This window comes from Rattus rattus, chromosome 15 (assembly GCF_011064425.1).
Source record: "Rattus rattus isolate New Zealand chromosome 15, Rrattus_CSIRO_v1, whole genome shotgun sequence".
Lineage (NCBI taxonomy): Eukaryota > Metazoa > Chordata > Mammalia > Rodentia > Muridae > Rattus > Rattus rattus.
Genome location: NC_046168.1, coordinates 23,329,299 through 23,348,590, shown reverse-complemented (window position 1 = coordinate 23,348,590; position 19,292 = coordinate 23,329,299). Strand labels below are relative to the sequence as shown.

Genomic DNA, 19,292 nt, shown 5'->3' with positions numbered 1-19,292 from the left:
AAGGGAAGGGCAGGGGGGGAGGGGAGGGGAGGGGAGGGGAGGGGAGGGGAGGGAGAGGGGAGAGGAGAGGAGAGGAGAGGAGAGGAGAGGGAGGGAGGAGAGAGGGGAGAGGGGAGAGGAGGGGAGAGAGGAGAGAGAGAGAGAGGAGACAGGGGAGAGGAGAGAGGAGAGAGGGGAGAGGAGAGGGGAGAGAGAGGAGGGGAGAGAGGAGAGGAGAGAAGAGAGAGGGGGGAGGGGGGGGAGAGGGGAGAGAGGGGAGGGAGGAGAGAGGGGAGAGAGGAGAGAGGGGAGAGAAGAGAGAGGAGAGAGAGGAGAGAGGGGAGAGAAGAGAGAGGAGAGAGGGGAGAGAAGAGAGAGGAGAGAGGGGAGAGGGGAGAGGGGGGAGAGGGGAGAGGAATAGAGTAGTAGAGGTCAACCATGAGTGTGTGGAGAGAGAGGAGGGAGAGGAAAGGGGAAAGAAGGGAAGAGGGTAAGGGAGCAGGGGCAGGAGAGCAAAAAGAGAGAGAGGAGGGGGCGAGCAGCCCCTTTTATAGTGAGGCAGGCACACCTGGTTGTTGCTAGGTAACTGTAGGGCAGAGCCTACACTAAATGCCAACAAGGGGTGCTGTGACTGACGTATGGAATTCTTGTTAAGTATCCAAGAGGAAATGGTTAGGAAATGAAAATACTCCCCAGGATGCAAGGACCTGTGCAGCCGAGACCTCAACTGCTCCTGGCCTCTCTCTGTATGTTGTACTTGGCACAGCACTGGCCTAATAATAGCTTCATGTGAGGGCAGTACCTGGCTTTCTGAGATAGCCACTGCACAGAGAACTGCCAAGGAGGTGATCAGACCAAACTTCCTGGAAATGTGATCCCAGTAGAGAGAGACAAGAATGCTCTGTGTCTTTTGGTCTTGCTGGTCTTGGTTGAATGTGGCTGAGGCACAGGTGCTGATTGACAGACTTTGGAATGGTGCAGAACAGCACCTTACACAGTTTGTCTAGCACAGCAACTCTGAGGGCAGGAGTCAGGATGCAGCAGCCCCTAAATGAAAGTGTTGGCAGGAAGTAGACATTTAAGTAGCAGCCATTTCGAAAGAGAGACTTAAAAGTGAAGGAGAGGGAGTCGACCTGTGTCTGCTATGCTTTTGATTTCTTAGACAAGCATCTCTTGTCTGGCATGATTTAATTTCTTCTTTGAGAACTTTTTCAACGGAAAGGAAATTTCTGAGCCTCAGATTGCCCAGTGGCTCGACAGGCAATATCAGTCTTTGCTGCCAACATGAGCGCACACACTCCCTTTCAAAAGTCCTTCTTGCCTGATCAAGCCCGGCGCTTTCTACAGGTTTTAGAATGTGTCCAGGAATGTTTCAGCTGCAAACAGAAAAGAAATTCTTAGAGTGAGATGAACCATAGGCCAATCAGAAAGACTTGGACAAATGTAAGAACTTACCTGTAGCAAGGGTTTTTTTAAAAGATGTGTTAATCTACACCCAGAAAGTGACTCCTTATCTTAATAAATGTATTTTCTTAAAAGGTGACCAGAAAGTGCTTGAACAAGAAGCAAAATTTTATTCTGACCTTAATAGAAAAAGTAATTGTTGTAAGAGAAAAAATAGAAACATAGGAAGTCAGAGAAGGGAATCAAGCGGCATTTAATTGCCACACTCAAATGTGAACCATGACTCACAGTACACTCGCTTGGAAGAGGCATTTTCTTAGTCTAACATGAACTGACTTTTCCTTAGCTTGTCTGGTACATGCACAGGATGCAAGAATTATTTTTATAGTTATTAGATGGACATGTTAGTCAACTTAGCACAGAGGAATCATAAGTTTAAATTTTTTAGTTCAATTATATGAACTTTCTCTCCTCAGTAAACTTCAGGCTTTATGTATGACAGATTGATAAAATCATAATGTCTTATGTACTTGAAAACATTAAAAAGGGGTTGGGGTTTAGCTCAGTGGTAGAGTGCTTGCCTAGCAAGCACAAGGCCCTGGGTTCGGTCCTCAGCTCCGGGAAAAAAAAAAAAAAGGAATGAAAACATTAAAAAGAATTGGGTGTGGTAGCATATGCCTTTAGTTCCAGAACTCTGGATGCAGAAAGAGGGTGGAGCTCTGTGAGTTTGACGCCAACCTGGTCTACATAGTAAATTCCAAGACATAATAAAGAGACCCTCATGAAGAAGAAGGATGAGGAGGAAGAGAAGGAGAAGGAAAAGAAGAAGAAGGAGGAGGAAGAGGAGAAGTGGAAAAGGAGGAAGAGAAGGTGGAAGAAGAGGGAGAAAGAATGAGAAAGAAAGAGATTAAAATGGTTGGAGAGAACATGAGAATCAAAGAAGTTTGAGGGTTAGGGTCCTTGTTCGCACTGTTCAAAGTAGCTTTCTCAGGTGGTCACACCTAAACACCCCACAAGGCTAGTGCTTCCCATGGGTGTGGCTTCTTTGTTCCTTGAGTGTATTCAGCTTCCACTGCTACGTAATTTTTGTCCGAATGTCTTAAAGTCCATGTTATATTGAAAATTATTTTTATTTCCATTTTTAATTTTTTTGACAATCCTATCATTTCTTTACTCTGTTTTAACTTGTAGTTCAGCTGTTAGGTTGGGTGACTTAAATATCCTACTTAAATATTTTACCTTAGATATTCTACTTCCAAACATACTTGGAATTCAAAACTTTAGTCTCAAAATGAGGATTTCTCAGCTGCTGATGATGCAGAGAACATCTTCCACCTTGCTCTGTGTATTTGAGGAGTTGCAGTAGAGAATTCAAAATGGCTGCACCGTGGATGGAAAAAGAAAGTTTCAAACTGCCAAGGCTCTCTCTCAGAAAAGCAGACATCTCCAGGTTATAAGGATCTGGGAGAAGGGAAGCTTGCAAGTACTTGTGAGTAAGACTGAGGGAGCCTGCAGCCTAGCCCAGTTCTTGATATACTGGTAGGTGCCACAGGTATATGTTAATTGGACAGCCATATGATCCTTTTGCCAGAGGAAATGAAAAAGACTACTTTTGGGAGATGGGAACAGGCATCACAAATTCCTTAGGAGTGATGGCTTTTATCTAATTGCCAAAGATATTCCTATAGTCAAATTTGAGCTGGGCCTAGACTCAGTTTTGGATGAGTCAGTGGGCCTACCCTTTTGTAGAGACTGGGATACCCTTTGGACCTGCCTGACACTTTGTACCTTCAGTCTTCCTTATAGAGTATCTTGTGGCCCAGTTCCCCGTGACTGAACACTGACAGGAAACAGTGCATTGGTATTTTAGCCACAGATGCCTTGGTACCATGGAGCATGGGTACCAAGTCCACTATGTATGGAGCTTAGAGAATTGAATGAGCAAAAGAAAAGGCAGAGCTTTGCTACAAGAGAGTCTATGTAGGAGAAAAAAAAACAGAAAGGGAAGGGAAGATAGTATTCCTCACAGAGAAGATGATTCAGATGGGGGAAATGTGCCTCATGGCTCCCCTCACAGCAGCATTCCTTTGTCTGCATCTGCTATCCTTCGCAAAACAGGAAGTAAGAGATCCTGACGGTAAAAGCCAGAGGCAATCCTAGAGGAATTAGAGGGGAGGTGCTTATTAGATTAGGAGTTTAGCTGTGAACACTTCTCTTCAAAGGTCCACACATTACAAGAAAGCTAGAGGACTGCTTTTAGGAATAAGCCTTGCCTGGCAACCTCAGAAAGAAATGGAAAACAAGCAGAAAACCTGAACATTTGTGTGAAAAGAATAGGTTAAATCCCACAGAAACTACAAATCTTTTCATTTGTTAACAATAATTAGAATTTGCTATCCAGTGAGATACCAATATTTCTTAGTGAAAAAAGAAAAACACACCTGCTTGATCCTTTACAAATAAAGGACTAGGGAAAAATGAGAATAAAGAGCTAGGGAGTCTGAAAACTTGAGTTTGATCCCCAGAAATCACATAAAACATCCTGATATTATTGTGGCTTACACATGTAATCCCATTGCCTGGGAGACCTAGACGTGAATGAGGCTCGTTGGCCAGCACCCTAGTTTATGGGTAAGGCACTGTCTTAAAACCAAGGTTAGTTACAAAGTTGTTACAAACCACAGGTTGACCTCTGGCTTCTGTCCAGGTGGATGTACACGCTGTAGACAACAAGTTTGGAAACATAACAAAAAGAAAGGGAAAAAGAAAAAGGGGAGAGAAAGGGGGAGAAAGGGGAAAGGAAGAGTGGAACGGGGAGGGGAGAGGGTGAAAGAGAGAGATTTGAGATTTATAAAAGTAGTCAGAGGAGAAGTGAGCACAGATTCTCAAGAAGCTATTTATAGTTGATAGCTGCTGTGAGAGAGAAATCAGATTCTTTCAATGGAGTGACACTGGGTGTTGAACCACACTCTAGGGCAGGGCACTCAGAGTAGATGGCCAATACAAATCAGAGTTTCTATTTTTTTTTTAATGGGTTGTTGATGTTTAAAGGAGAAAAAGAACATAAAGTTAAGTGGTTACAGAGATGAAAAAAGCTGAATATGATCAAAACATATTCTATGAAATCCTCAAAGAGTAAATAAATAAAAAAAAAAAAAAAGTAAAAGGAATGATCCATGAAAGTCATGACCCTGGTGACGTCATGGACTCCCAGAGAGACACCATGGCAGCTCTGACAACTACTTAGACATTCCTCTCTTGGGCGCTAGCTCACCCAGTTGTAAATAATTTACCCACCATTAAGACAAGTCAACTGAAGAACACACCTTACAGTTTTTCTTGTTTGCTCTAAGAAATTAGTCCTGCAAGCAAACACTTCCTCATAGAAAAATAGGACCCCAAGTCAGAGCTGCTACCCAGCAGTGTTAGAAGTGCCTCCCTCATCAACTTCTAATGGCTTGGCTCCACCTTCTCAAAGGCGTTTGCAACAACCAACATCAATTTAAGTTGCAGTGTCAGCAGAGAAAATGGGATTTCATGGGTGTGGAGGCAATTTCACCGTGTAGGTAAGAAATGACCTCATATGTCAGAGACAGCCTCTTGCAGATGTACTCTAAGAAGCCCAGCATTGTCCACCCTCTTCTCGCTCTTTCTTTCATCATGAAAAGCAGACACAGCAAACATCTCTGCAGACCCACTGTAATCAAAGGCACAACACATGTTATGACCTTTTCTAGAGCTCGTGTAATAAAGGTGATAGGTGTCAGTAGGTCTTGCTTCTGCTTTATCTTATGAAACACATCTTTCCACAATGGCATGAGGAGCGAAGGAGGCACCTGACAACTATTACCATGGTCTACTCAGCTCTCAGAGACATTTGACAGACACCTGCTGAGGAAAGCATACATACTTCAATGGCAGGTGATCAGACTCTCCCTCTATTCCTTGGCAAGATGGCGGACGTATGGCAAATGAACAACTTCTCCTTAAATACTGTCCAAGGAGATGGGTCTTCCATAACCACCATGTGTACTGGTTCATTCAGTATACTAAACAAAATTCTCCTTTTTATTTTCAAAGAAAGAGTCAAACATCTGAAGGTACGTAAATTTTTATACACTAGCTAGTTTACTGTACATGCAAGTGTGAGTGTTTATGGACATGTAGGCATGTGTCACAGAACATCTATGGAGGTCAGAGGACATCATGTAAGACTAGGTCCTCACCTTCCACAGTGCAATATCCAGGGATCACACTCAGGATGCCAGGGTTGACGATAAGCACCTTTTCCTACTGAGCCCCAGATATGTAATTTTTTAAAAATGGTTTGTGTTTATATTATTTCTCTTTCAAGATCTAGCACCTAAGACACAAGAACTATACTAACACGGAAAATAATAATTACACTAATAAATACCAATGCATTTTTTGTATAATATCCTGTTTCAGCTTTAGGGTTTTTTTTTTTTCTCTGATGTTAGGAGAGATCACTTGCAAATTTCATTTGTTTGTTTGTTGTTTATTTTAAATAGAGCTATCTCACCACACAGTTCTTGGCTCTGAGGCTAGCACTTATTCATTTATTCATATATCTAGGGGTTGTGTGTGTGTGTGTGTGTGTGTGTGTGTGTGTGTGTGTGTGTGTGGTGTGGTGTGGTGTAGAGGGATGTTATGATGTTAAAAATGAGTTTCTGACATGGAACTCAAGAAGGATGACCAAAATGCGAATGCTTCACTCCTTCTTTAAAAGGGGAACAAGAATACCCTTGGGAGGGAATGGGGAGGCAAAGTTTAGAACAGAGGCAGAAGGAACACCCATTCAGAGCCTGCCCCACATGTGACCCATACATATACAGCCGCCAAACTAGATAAGATGGATGAAGCAAAAAAGTGCAGGCTGACAGGAACCGGGTGTAGATCTCTCCTGAGAGACACAGCCAGAATACAGCAAATACATAGGGGAATGCCATCATTAAACCACTGAACTGAGAAGGGGACCCCTGTTGAAGGAATCTTAGGAAGGACTGAAAGAGCTTGAAGGGGCTTGAGACCCCAGATGAACAACAATGCCAAGCAACCAGAGCTTCCAGGGACTAAGCCACTACCTAAAGACTATACATGGACTGACCTTGGGCTCCAACCTCATAGGTAGCAATGAATAGCCTAGTAAGGGCACCAGTGGAAGGGGAAGCCTTTGGTCCTGCCAAGGCTGAACCCCCAGTGAATGTGATTTTTGGGGGGAGGGTGGTAATTTGGGGAGGATGGTGAGGAAGGGAATAGGGAGGAAAGGGGGAGGGGTTAGGGGGTGTTGGCCCGGAAACCGGAAGGGGAATAACAATCGAAATGTAAATAAGAAATACTCAAGTTAATAAAGATGAAAAACAAAAAACAAAAAACAAAACAAAAAAAAAAAACAAAAAAAATGAGGTTCTGTTTCCCAAAAATGAGTATCTGAAACTAAACCATTTGCATTAAGAAGAGATGTAATGAAAAGATCAAATCAGGTCCTTCTGCAGGTGGTCATGTCCTAGGATCTGAAGGATGAGTCACCACACTGGAGATCCAAGGAGCTAGGGTATAATTAGACTCAGAATTCTGGAATGCGTTGATGGTGTAATATCACTAGGAATGCTTGGAGACTGAAGACCTAGGAAAAACTGTTGTTTGAGTTTGAGTCCAGGGGCAAAAGGAAAGCCCACTCACTGTTCTAATTGAAAGGCAGGAGGCAAGGGTCAACCTCTTGCTCTATCCCTGCCTGCAATTAAATAAGGTTTCTCCACCTATGGGGACTCGATCTTTCAATTCAAGGATAAGTTCATCCAGAAAAAATTACCTCTCATACACACAAAATAATATTTACCAAATCTCTGGGCACTCCATAGCCCAGTCAAGTTGACGAACTCTCTGATATCATCAACTTTAAGCTGATTCCTCATTAATCTTTAACGTTTACATGACAACACTTTACATAACAATATACTTTAACCATTAAATGACAAAATGATTCTAGACATGTGCAAATATAACAGCAACACTTTTAAAGGTGACCTTTCATCATTTCTGGTGGGGTGAAATTAGTTTCCATTCTCATTGATCATATTTTTGGTAGGGATTGAAGAATTAATTTTGTTTTGGGGTGGTGGTAGTGGTATGTGTTTGCGTGTATGTGTGTATGTGTGTATGTGTGTATGTGTATGTGTGTATGTGTGTGTGTGTGTGTGTGTGTGTGTGTGTGTGTGTGTGTGTGTGTGTGTGTGTGTGTTTTCTGCTGATGGTCCAAAGCTTTGGAGTAAAATGAGTACGTTGGTACTGGCATGGTGGTTCCAGGAAAGCACAAAGTAAAAAAGAAAAGATCATGCTGTTTATTTTAGGGATAAAGTTGAAGTTGAATTTTCTACTTGAGCATGAAATGAAAACAGCTCAATGAGAAAAATTACTTAAAAACAATTTCTTCAATCTCTTTCAATTGAGGTCAGAATTCACACACACACACACACACACACACACACACACACACACACACATACACACACAGAGGAATGGCTTTAAGTTACATGAGAGGATGTGAAAGCCAATTACATTCTAAAGGCAACTTTAGGATCTTTTCCCAGTTCACATCCCAGTTGTCCATCTCAGCCATTTGGCTGCATGAGACACCTAGGTGACTCGAAGCTATTTGTTCAAGAGCCAGAGTTATTTACACTCCTGTAAATCCAGAGATTTGAATCCAAACATCCTGATTGTGGATTCTTTTTCTTTTCCAAAGACATAATTGAATAATTTTGCATATTGCTCAAGAAAAACAACAGGATCTACTGTTTAAACAAACATTTGGGGCAAAGAGTCCACACTCCAGAGAGCTGGCACACTGGCATAGAAGAGGGTCTTTTATTTATGTATCTGTGTGTTGGCACATGTGCCTACATACTAGCACACATGTGGGGTTCAGTTGACAATTTAAAAAGTTGTTTTCTTCTTCCTGGTGAATCCCAGGGATTGAACTTTGGTCCTCAGGCTTAGAAGCAGGAACCTTTCCTTGCTGAGCCATTCTATGGCCATAGAAATTTTTCTAAATATTTGTTTTGAAACTTATTTTTAGACCTATTTTAAAAGTTACAGAAAGAGATTCGCTGGTCTCTAATTTTGATACGGTCATGTTTGTCAAACAGCTCACCGACCTTAAACAACAGATCAGAGGTTTGTTCCTCAGTGGTTTCTGTCTGTTGTTAAACAACAAATACATCATTAACAGACACATCATAAGGGTCGACAGAGATCTTAGTACAGGGTCTGAAAATTATTTCAAAAGAGGCCTGGAGAGTTTTGATAGGATACATTGTCCAGGTATATTTGTGTATGAACCCAACCAGTTCCTGAAAGAAGAATAAGTACTGAATAGCTTTTAAACATTTTTCTTAATAATGTCACGGTATTAACACTACTTTACATTTATTTTAGTTTTAACTGCATTTATTTTTATTTGTTGTAGCACTAGGAATCAAACCCAGAACCTTGCATATACTATTTATTAACACTATTCTAAAAGTGAATTTTTCTCTTAGTGCCCATTTGAAATGTTAAAATTCTGTGACAGTCAGGGACAGGTGAATTTCTGTGCAGTTGAGACTAAATTCTTTAATCATCATTAGAGCAAACCAGGACAATTGTGTCAATGTCTTTATACTTGTTTCAATTACAATAATAAAGGAAAGAAATAGTAAGAGGTGATATAAGGATACTCTGTAGCATGCACTCCATGACTGCCACATCACTCCCACACAGAGAACACATTTTAATGAAAAGAAAAATGTATCAATGTGCGTTGAAAAGATAAACATGCCTGTGTTCAGAAATAGATTCCTGAATGAGTGGTTATGTGGAGTAAAGCCTTTATTCAATTTTGGAGAAGGACACACACACACACACACACACACACACACATATTAAAATGTAGACATATGAGTTGTGCCTCTAGACACTTGAGTATGGGAGGGAACCTGGCTGGTTGCTTAGGCGAGGGCAGTAGAGTGGAAACTCCACCTAAGCTCAAACTAACTCTTCTCAAAGGTGAAGCCAAAGTCACTGGGGAAGCTGGAGAAAGCCAACAGGCTTTTCCAGTCAGGAGCTGACTCTGCATTTCCCCACTCTTAGCTAGACCAGTATGTCGACAGCAACAGCACAGGATCCTAAATCCATGAAGCTATGAACACTCACCTAATGATTGTCTGAGGTTTTGTCAGTCACCTCAAAACTCAGGAAAGAAGGTGAAGAGAGAGAGAAAGGAGAAGGGAGAGAGAGTAGACTAACATTTGAGCTCAAAAATTAAAATGTCAGAACATGCAAGCTTCTGTGACTGTGATAACATTAATAAATGATATGAACAATCAAAAATAAATATTGTAGGTCAAATGACTATGTAAGAGAAATCTGAAAATTATTTTAAGAATATAGTTAATACAGAGGTAAAAGAAAAATCTCTTAGTAAAGAAAGAAATCACAAAGCTAGACAAGGCCAAACAGAGGTATATATACTCAATTCCAAATTTGTTTACAGATGATAAAAATTGAAAACTCAATAGAGGATTTAGTCTCTATATTGAATGCAAAGAAAGAGGCCACCAAATTAAAATATAAGATCACACTTTTACTTGAATGAAATATGAAAGGGTATAATATTCTATACTTGACAGAATAGCTAAGAACCAAGAAGACCACGTATCTTACCGAAAGCAAGTGACTTAATATCTTTGAATCTTTCTCAGTTGTAAATGAGCACCATTATGCAGTGCTCTTATAGTGAACATTAAATGAATATATGTTAAGGTGTATATTCATGCTCTGTCGGAGGCGTGTGGCAACAAGATGTCTCATAGGAAATTCTCAGCTCCTAGGCATGGGTCCCTGGGCTTCTTACCTCTGAAGCGCAGCAGCTGGCATCATGGGAAAGTGAAGAGCTTTCCCATGAAGGATGACCATTCCAAGCCTGTTCACCTCACAGCCTTTCTAGGTTACAAGGCTGGCATGACCCACATTGTCTGGGAAGTTGACCGACTAGGATCTAAGGTGAGCGAGAAAAACGTCGTGGAGGTCGTGACCATTGTGGAACCCCACCCATGGTGGTTGTGGGCATTGTGTGATATGTAGAAATCCTATGAGGCCTCTGGACCTTCAAGACTGTATTTGCTGAACTCATTAGCGATGAGTGTAAAAGGCGTTTCTATAAGAACTGGCACCAATCTAAGAAGGTTTTTACCAAATACTGTAAGAAATGGCAAGATGACACAGGCAAGAAGCAGCTGGAGAAGGACTTCAACAGCATGAAGAAGTACTGCCAGGTCATCCGCATAATTGCTCACACTCAGATGCGTTTGCTTCCTCTGCGCCAGAAGAAGGCACACTTGATGGAGAGCCAGGTGACTGGGGGCACTGTGGCTAAGAAGCGAGACTGGGCCCGAGAGAGGCTGGAGCGCAGGTTCCTGGGAACCAGGTGTTTGGGCAGGATGAGATGATTGACATCATCGGCTTGACAAAAGGCAAAGGCTACAAAGGGGTGACCAGTCATTGGCATACGAAGAAACTGCCCGAAAGACCCATCGAGATCTGCACAGTTTCCTGTATTGGAGCTTGGCACCCTGCCGGTGTAGCCTTCTCTGTGGCTCAGCTGTCATCACCGAGCAGAGATTAACAAGAAGATTTACAAGATTGGTTAAGGCTACCTCATCAAGGACGGTAAACTGATCAAGAACAATGCATCTACTGACTCTGACCTGTCTGACAAGAGCATCAACCCACTGGTTGGCTTTGTCCATTTTGGTGAGGTGACCAATGACTTCATCATGCTCAAAGGCTGTGTGGTGGGAACCAAGAAGAGAGTGCTTGCTCTTCGGAAGTCCTTGCTGGTCCAGACCACACATCGGGATCTGGAGAAGATTGACCTGAAGTTCATTGACAACACCTCCAAATTCGGACATGGTCGCCTCCAGACCATGGAGGAGAAGAAAGCTTTCATGGGACCACTCGAGAAAGATGGCATTGCCAAGGAGGAAGGTGCTTGATGTCAGGAGTACTTTGTGCAGCTGGTGGGGTCTCATCAATAAAATGTTTCCAGTAAAAAAAGTGTATATTCATACCAAGAAGTGATGGATACCTGACACTCAGTTATATATTTTCAGAATAGCTTTTAAATTCCCCAACTATTTCTTAAAAGTTGATTTTTTTTTACTGTTTATGATTTTTGTTGATGCTTTTTAAAATTATGGCTTGAAGTTACAAAATAGCCTCTGTCTTTTCTCCTTATATCAAACTTTCTTTTCTCTTAAATTCAAACACCCTCAGTGAGCTAGTACTAAGAATTTCATTAGTATATGATATTTACAAATTCTACTTCCTTTTGAGGAAGAAAATTGAAAACAAATAAAAAAGTTGAGTTCTGTCCTATTTTGCTTCTCATTTGCTCATGATGCTTTAGGCGTTAATTAAAACTGTGTTTTTCATCCCTCCCTATAACCTACTTTCTACGTGAAATAAACATTATCATCATCATTTAAGAAGTAAGTGTGTTTAAAGAGATGGCTCATCAATTAAGAACACTCACTACTTTGAAGAGGACCCAATTTCCTGGTACCCAAATCTAGTGGCTCACAACTTTCTGTAACTCCAGGTCCAAGGAAATCCCATGCCCTTTCCTGGGTTTTGCAGGCATGCATGGGTACACTCACAACACAGACAGGAAGTCAGACAGGTAGACAGACAGACACACACACACAAATAAATAAAACCAAAAATAAATCTAAAGGACAGGAAGGAAGGAAAACAATAAAGTAAAAACAACAATAAAAAAAAAAGAGGTAAAACAATTTCCTTGATGTGGCAATCCAGCAGAACCTGGTGTTGAAATCAAGGTTTACTTAAGCTTCAGCCTTATCTTTTGGACATTTATGTTGTCTGTGCTTTCTACTGACTCACTATTGCATTTCAGTAGTCATTTCAACCATTTCACAATCTAGTCCATTCTTTTCACAAATAACCATTAAAGACTATGTGGCCAGTAGTCTATGCACTGGAATCTACAATTTAGCAAGTGAGAGACAATAAAACTGTATAGTTCTTGTCTACTTTCTAATAAATTACCACTGCCTTTGCAAGTCAAACAACACACATTTATTATCACAGCTACTGTGGGTCATGAATGGAACATGAAACTCTGCTTAGGTCTTGTATAGATGCCATCAACTATGAATAAAGCTTGGGTCACTACCTGAGATTCGTACTGCCTTGCGTACCTCTTCCAATTAATTAGTTCTTTGCGATTGTTGAACTTTTGGATTTTTGTTCAGCCACCAGAAGCCACCCAAAGTTGCTTGCCATGCAAGCTTCTTCAGAGGGAACTTTCAAAGCTTAACAGATTGTTATTTCAAAGCCAGCAAAAAGTAAAGACCTAGTTAATTTTTTTGGTAACGTGTCCTAATCCAGTGACGTCCTACTGCCTTTACTACTGTAATCTGTGAAAGTGATAGGCAACCGCCATTGCTATCAGACATTGGTTAGGAACAATTGACAGATCCCTTCTATATCCAAGGAGGACTTTGCACAAAGCATGACTATCAGAACGCAAAACTAAGTAAGTACAGAGTAGCATATGCTCTGTCTGCGTAAAGTGGAGCAAGAGTAATACTCATTAGAAACGAGTGATCTGTGAGTAATGGACACGGAATGTTATAGTATGACCAGGGTCCTCAAGGAAGTGACGCCTAACTGGCTATGATGATCTCAAGGGTGGCTGGAAGACAGTCGAAGTCCAGGAAAGTGATATGAAGTCAGACTGGTAGCCAGAAGCTGGTTCACAAAAGGATTTATTTGTGCCTGTACATGTTTCTGCTTCATACTACTACTGTGAGGGCTGGTAGACATCCTCAGTAGACGAATAACAAAACTTGCCATTAAGCCAGGTGACTGAGTTCAATCACTCAAAACACACACAGCAGAAGGAGAGAACAAACGCTCAGAAGTTGACCTCTGATCTCTAACTGCATTGTGGCTCACTTTCCTTCCCATTCTAAATAAATAAATAAAGTTAATTTTAAAATTAAAAAAAACAATACATTAAATACTATGAAGATGTAATCTGGTTAAATATTTTGAAGGGTCACTCCAATTGCTATATTAAAAATTGCTCAGAGACTTGGTAGTAGGAGTAAGAAGACTATAGAAGACTTCCATAGAATGGTCTGGGGCATAAGAGATAAGGCTTTGGAATGGCGTAACAGAGGTTGAAGACGAGATGAGGATAACGGCAGTTAGATTTGCTGTTCTATTAGACACTAAGCAAGGAATAGAGAAGTGCAAGAAAAGCACCCTCACCTTTGTTCTTACTGGTTTGTAAAAGATTATCTGCATCCAAGTAATTACTCTCTGGTGTTAATCTAATTAAGGTACATCAAATTCTCCAAATGATGCTCTATAGTGAAGGAATTCTAGACTCTATAGGCCATATGCAGCCTTTCGGTGTTGAATAATGTCTGACAAGATCACACATCACCCTTGTTTTTTATCCAGAGTCATTGTCTTACAGACTTTGTTTATAGATTTAGAAAATGCTAAATTAACATCTGTGTCACTACCATTTGGAGTAGGAAATACAATGGCTTTCCTTAATGTGGTGACTCTTAATTAAGTTAGCATATTTTCCTCTGTTCCCTTAAAGTGATCATTTACATAAAAAGCAAGTCAAGTTTGATTTGTTTTGAGGCTAAATCACTTGAAGGTTTTAGTATCCACAATCCTCTTAACATGTATCCAATGGCCAAAATCAAGTCCTACCTATAAATGATGGTAGGAGAATGTGTTTATTCTTTGATTCAGAGATAATTACACAAATCACAGAAAGTAGTTCCAACTTACCGACATTTCAAGTGTGAGTCACCATTTTCTGTAGCACAGTGTGCTGGCCACAGCTCATAACAACCTGCTCTAAAATCATAAAAATTACTAGAAGAGGCTCTAAGATTTTGAACACAAAGTAATGAGCAGATGTAAACATTAATCACCCTGGCTGATCAGTATACTACATTAGAAAAAAAAAACTACCACATTGTGTGCCCACAAACATTTATAATTAAAATAACTCATTTAAAATAAGAAAAAAATAAAAACTAGGAAATAAAACCATTAAGAAAAACAGAGATCAAATAAATGACACCTACTACTCTACTTTGAAAGTTCAGGTTTCACACGTGAGTGACATTGTGCAGTGTTTGCCTTCCTGTGACTGGTTTATTTTACTTAGCCAGGTGTCCCCCAGGTTCATGTACGCTGTAAAAGTAGAAAAAAAAATCCCTTCTTTTTTAACGGCTAAAGAATACACACACACACACACACACACACACACACACACACACACACAGACACAGACACACAGACACACACACATAGAGACACACATAGACACACACAGACACACACACACACTTCATTTACTTTTCATCTGTTAGCAGATATCATTTCTATATCTCGTGTTAGAAATAACAAAGTAACGAACATGAAAGTGTAGACATTTCTTTGCAATTCTGTCTCATCCATATATATATTTAGTAGCAACACCGCTGCTGGATCACTTGGCAGTTTTACTACTTATTTCTTCATTCATTCATTTGTTTATTTCAGACAAAATCTTACTAGGTAACCCAGTCTAGCTTTAAACTTGGGTAATCCTCCAACCTCAGCCTCTCAAGTGCTGGGATTCCAGCCAAATGCCACCACATGAGCTCTAATCTTTTAAATTTTATTAGGTTTATTTATTTGGGTGGGGAAGTGTACATAGAGAGGACAAAGGACGACTTTTGAGAGATGGTTCTCTCTTTCTACTATGTGGGTTCCAGGCATATTGCCTGAGCTATCAGAATTTGTCCTAACTGCCTGAATTCATTTAGCCAGATCACCAAGGTCTGTTTTATATTCTGTAAGGGCCTCCATTGTCTTCCGGTATGGCTAAAACTACCCATATTTCCACTCACAGTATGTAGGTGGTCTTACCAACACTAATTTAGTGTTTTGATGATAGCCATTCTAAGAAATGTGAGGTGGCGTCTCAGTGATGCTCACTGTCCTGATGGTGACCGTTTTGACCTTTTCATATAATCACTGTCTGCTCAAATGTCTTCTTTTAAGAAATATCTATCCAAATCTTCTGCCCATTATTTAAGATTGGGCAGTTACTGTTGACCAGGAGTAATCCTTTGTTCCTTTTCAAACAAGATACCAGAATTAGAATAAAAACAGTCAAGTTTTCAAAAAAGACTTGTGATTGCTTATTAATAATCCAAAGTAGCTAATGTATTCATATAAATAAAATACTCATTTTATCCTGTCGTTATCTTGGCATCCCCTATCGTGTGTGTGTCTCTCTCTGTCTCTCTCTCTGTCTCTCTGCCTCTGTCTCTGTCTCTCTCTCTTTGTGTGTGTGTGTGTATTTGTGTGTGTGTGTCTGTCTATCTGTCTGTCTCTCCCTTTCTGTGTGTGTGTATGTGTGTGTGTGTCTCTCTCTTTCTCTGTGTATGTGTTTGTGTGTGTGTGTTTCTGTCTGTCTGTCTGTCTGTCTGTCTGTCTGTCTGTCTGTCTCTCTCTCTCTCTCTCTCTCTCTCTCTGTGTGTGTGTGTGTGTGTGTGTGTGTGTGTGTCCATCCTAGACTTGGATTTTACTTCTATTCTGAACCATATTTTAAGTTTTTACTCATCTAGTTCATTTGAGTATTCAAGTGGGACTCCACACTAAGGCTCACATAAACAGCGAGCTGGGTCTTGCCCTCGGCCTAAGGGCAACTACATCCCTTGCTTTTCCAAGACTGCTGACTGAAAGTACACCTCCCAGAGCACACCCTTGGCTCTTCAAAACATTAGCATGAGCATTGACATCTAATTTTCATCAGGGCTTTCTTAAACCTTGATTTGGGTTCTTTCTCCCTCTTTAATGGATATCTTATGTGTATGATTTGATCAAGAATCTCACCCTGGAGAAATATAATTATATAGGAACATATACATACATATGTAATTAGTGTGCAACACTTCTGCAGAGAGAAGTAAAAATGTCAAAACTTCTACCCAACTTCACACTATTGCTGAACTTCCCAGGTCTATCTTCCCAAGACCTGTCCATACCTAACAATTTTTTTGCCACAGATGGTCCCATTTTTCTGAATACTCATCATTTTTTATACTATTATAAGGAGAATTGATAGAATCTTGGAGGTGTTATTCGTATAGAAGATGAAAATATATTTGCCTTTATTTTTGAGTATTCATAAATTATTTTTAAAAAAGGAGCAGGGCACCCAGGCTGTATAGGACTGCACAGGGACAGAGTTGACCTCGACCATGGAGTGTGTCCATTCACCTTTTCAGTCATGTCAGAGAATTACACTCATCTGGTTCTATCCAGTCTCTCAAGGGAAGGACCACATGTCTCCAGAACCTGAAGCCCAGGTTCTGAAACTCCCTGATGGAGAAGAAAAATGCATCTAACCATGCATCCTGAGCCTCAGTGAGTCAGTCACTCTTCTTTAGTTACGTCCTCAAATACTGTAAAATTATATTTTATTTTTTCCTGTGAGATTTTTGTCCTAGATTTCATTTATCTATTTATTCAGCCAGCATGTGCTTTTGGAATAGCTAGACCTGCAGATATTGGTGAAGGACTGAAGGGGAAATGATGTATGAGATGGGCTTTGCTCCAGCCAAACTCACCATTGGCTGGGTCTTTCCTTCTATAGTACGTATAGAATACTCCCACATACCAGAGAATGCTCTAAGTTCTTGGACAAAGCGCAGAACCAGCCACAAAGCATGTACATGTCACTTTGGGAATTCATGTGTCATAAAGAAAGGAAGTTAGTATAAAGTGATCAGTGTGGACATGTTTTTTGTCTATTGTTTGTTTGGGGTTTTGGTTTACGGTTTTGTTTTGATATTTTACAGATTAAACCAAGTGTTGATGATATTCAGGCAAAGTCCTGAATGATTAAAAAAGTGAGGCAAGCATGTTGGTAAAAATCAGGAATACAACATTATGGTTGACAGAAGATAGACTTGAATTATTTCCCTTCAAATATCACCATCCTGTCCAGCTCATGTAAACATTTTTGAACTATAATATTGGAAAACACATATTAATTTAGTACCAGGGCCTCACACATGCTATACAAGGGCTCTGCCAATGAGGTACATCCCCAGGCTGCAGTGTTCCAAGTTAAAGCTATGTGCCATCAGACAGAAAGCACACAGTCAGCAGAACACTCTTGGTACACTAAGATACTAGTGAGTTTGATAGCTCAGACTTTTCTCTGCCAGGACTCATAGATTTGCCGTCCTGAAGTCTTAAGGAGAAGGGAAAACAATTCAAGCATCAGTAGCCTAAGATGTTTCTTGGGGAGGAGTTCCCATATTTCTCTGTACTGATATCTTCATGGCTCTCTGGGTAGACTGTCTTCCTTTCCTCAGCAACCCACACATGTTCCTCTCTTATGCTGACTTCCCTAACTTCTAGCTCCATATCATCTCATTTTTAGGTTAGTTCTCATTTTAATGAAATCTTTTACTAACTTAAAAAAAGACATCAGGAAAAATGGTTAAGACATCGAGTATCTAACCATGGCATCCTTATACTGAATTGAAAGTTTATTTAAGAGCAGAACTCAGGGTACACAGTCATTTTACCATGAGCATTTAAAATTATTCTTCTTCTGTGTTCTACCTTTCATACCTTTCAGAGTTGCTGTGAAGTTTATGGCATTTGTATTTAGGAATGAGCTAATGAGATGTAGATCCTTGGTAGAGTCTACAAGTCCCTGGGTATGGATATAGGGGAAGAAGATATAGATATATAGAGAGATAGATAGATAGATAGATAGATAGATAGATAGATAGATAGATAGATAGATAGATAGATAGATAGATAGATGTAAAGAGAGAGATCTTGAAGAGATGTTCACTATGCATGGACTTTGGATATTAGACAAATTAAATTGTGGCAAGTCTGAAGCTCACAGATCTAAGGTAGTTACCTCACTCTGAGATAGACAGTGAGGATACAAACCTGAGGCTTTATGGAATTTTAACCATGGGCCATATTCCCAACACAGAAGATCTAGATTTAAACCCATTCAGATGAGGAGGTCTACTGAGTCCCTGTCACTATACCCCTCAAGCCTCAGAATGGTTTCCAGATAGTGTCGATTTTAATATTCCCTCCAGCAGATGTTTGGAACACAGAATTGTTTTCAGAAAGATTTCAGAACTAAGAAGCCGAGTTCCTGACTCCTCTGTAAGGTCCCCATATTGTCTGCTGTAACCAAGGGCAGTGAAGTAGATCCGTGATCTGACTCCTGTCCCTGTTAAGCTCGGGTTACATGAACTCTGTGGGGAGCCAGGAATAGGAAGGTCCTATAGATGCATACGCCTGGGAAATTCTTCAGGTAAGACTGGGAATTTCTAAGTCTTCTGTGGACTTCTTGGTCTTCTGGATCTAGCCAAGAGTCAAGTTTTAGCATACGAGCTTTGTCCCACTCATGGCTAATAAAAGGAAAATTGTTCATGCTCAGAAACCAGCAGGCTGGGGGCAACGGCGGAAGTGACTTGGGTTGTCTAGCAGCAAGTCCATGCAGTTAGCTTCAGGGTCTTTTCTGGAGAATTTTTTTTCCTCCATCTTTATTAACTTGAGTATTTCTTATTTACATTTCAATTGTTATTCCCTTTCCCAGTTTCTGGGCCAACATCCCCCTAATCCCTCCCCCTCCCCTTCCTTATGGGTGTTCCCCTCCCCATCCTCCCCCCATTACCGCCCTCCCCCCAACAATCACGTTCACTGGGGGTTCAGTCTTAGCAGGACCAAGGGCTTCCCCTTCCACTGGTGCTCTT

The 19,292-nt window shown here is 40.7% G+C and overlaps 1 pseudogene; it reads left to right on the top strand.

The window, feature by feature from the left end:
- Positions 1-10,245: 10,245 nt before the first annotated feature.
- On the top strand, positions 10,246-11,438 carry LOC116884616 (annotated as a pseudogene).
- Positions 11,439-19,292: the final 7,854 nt, after the last annotated feature.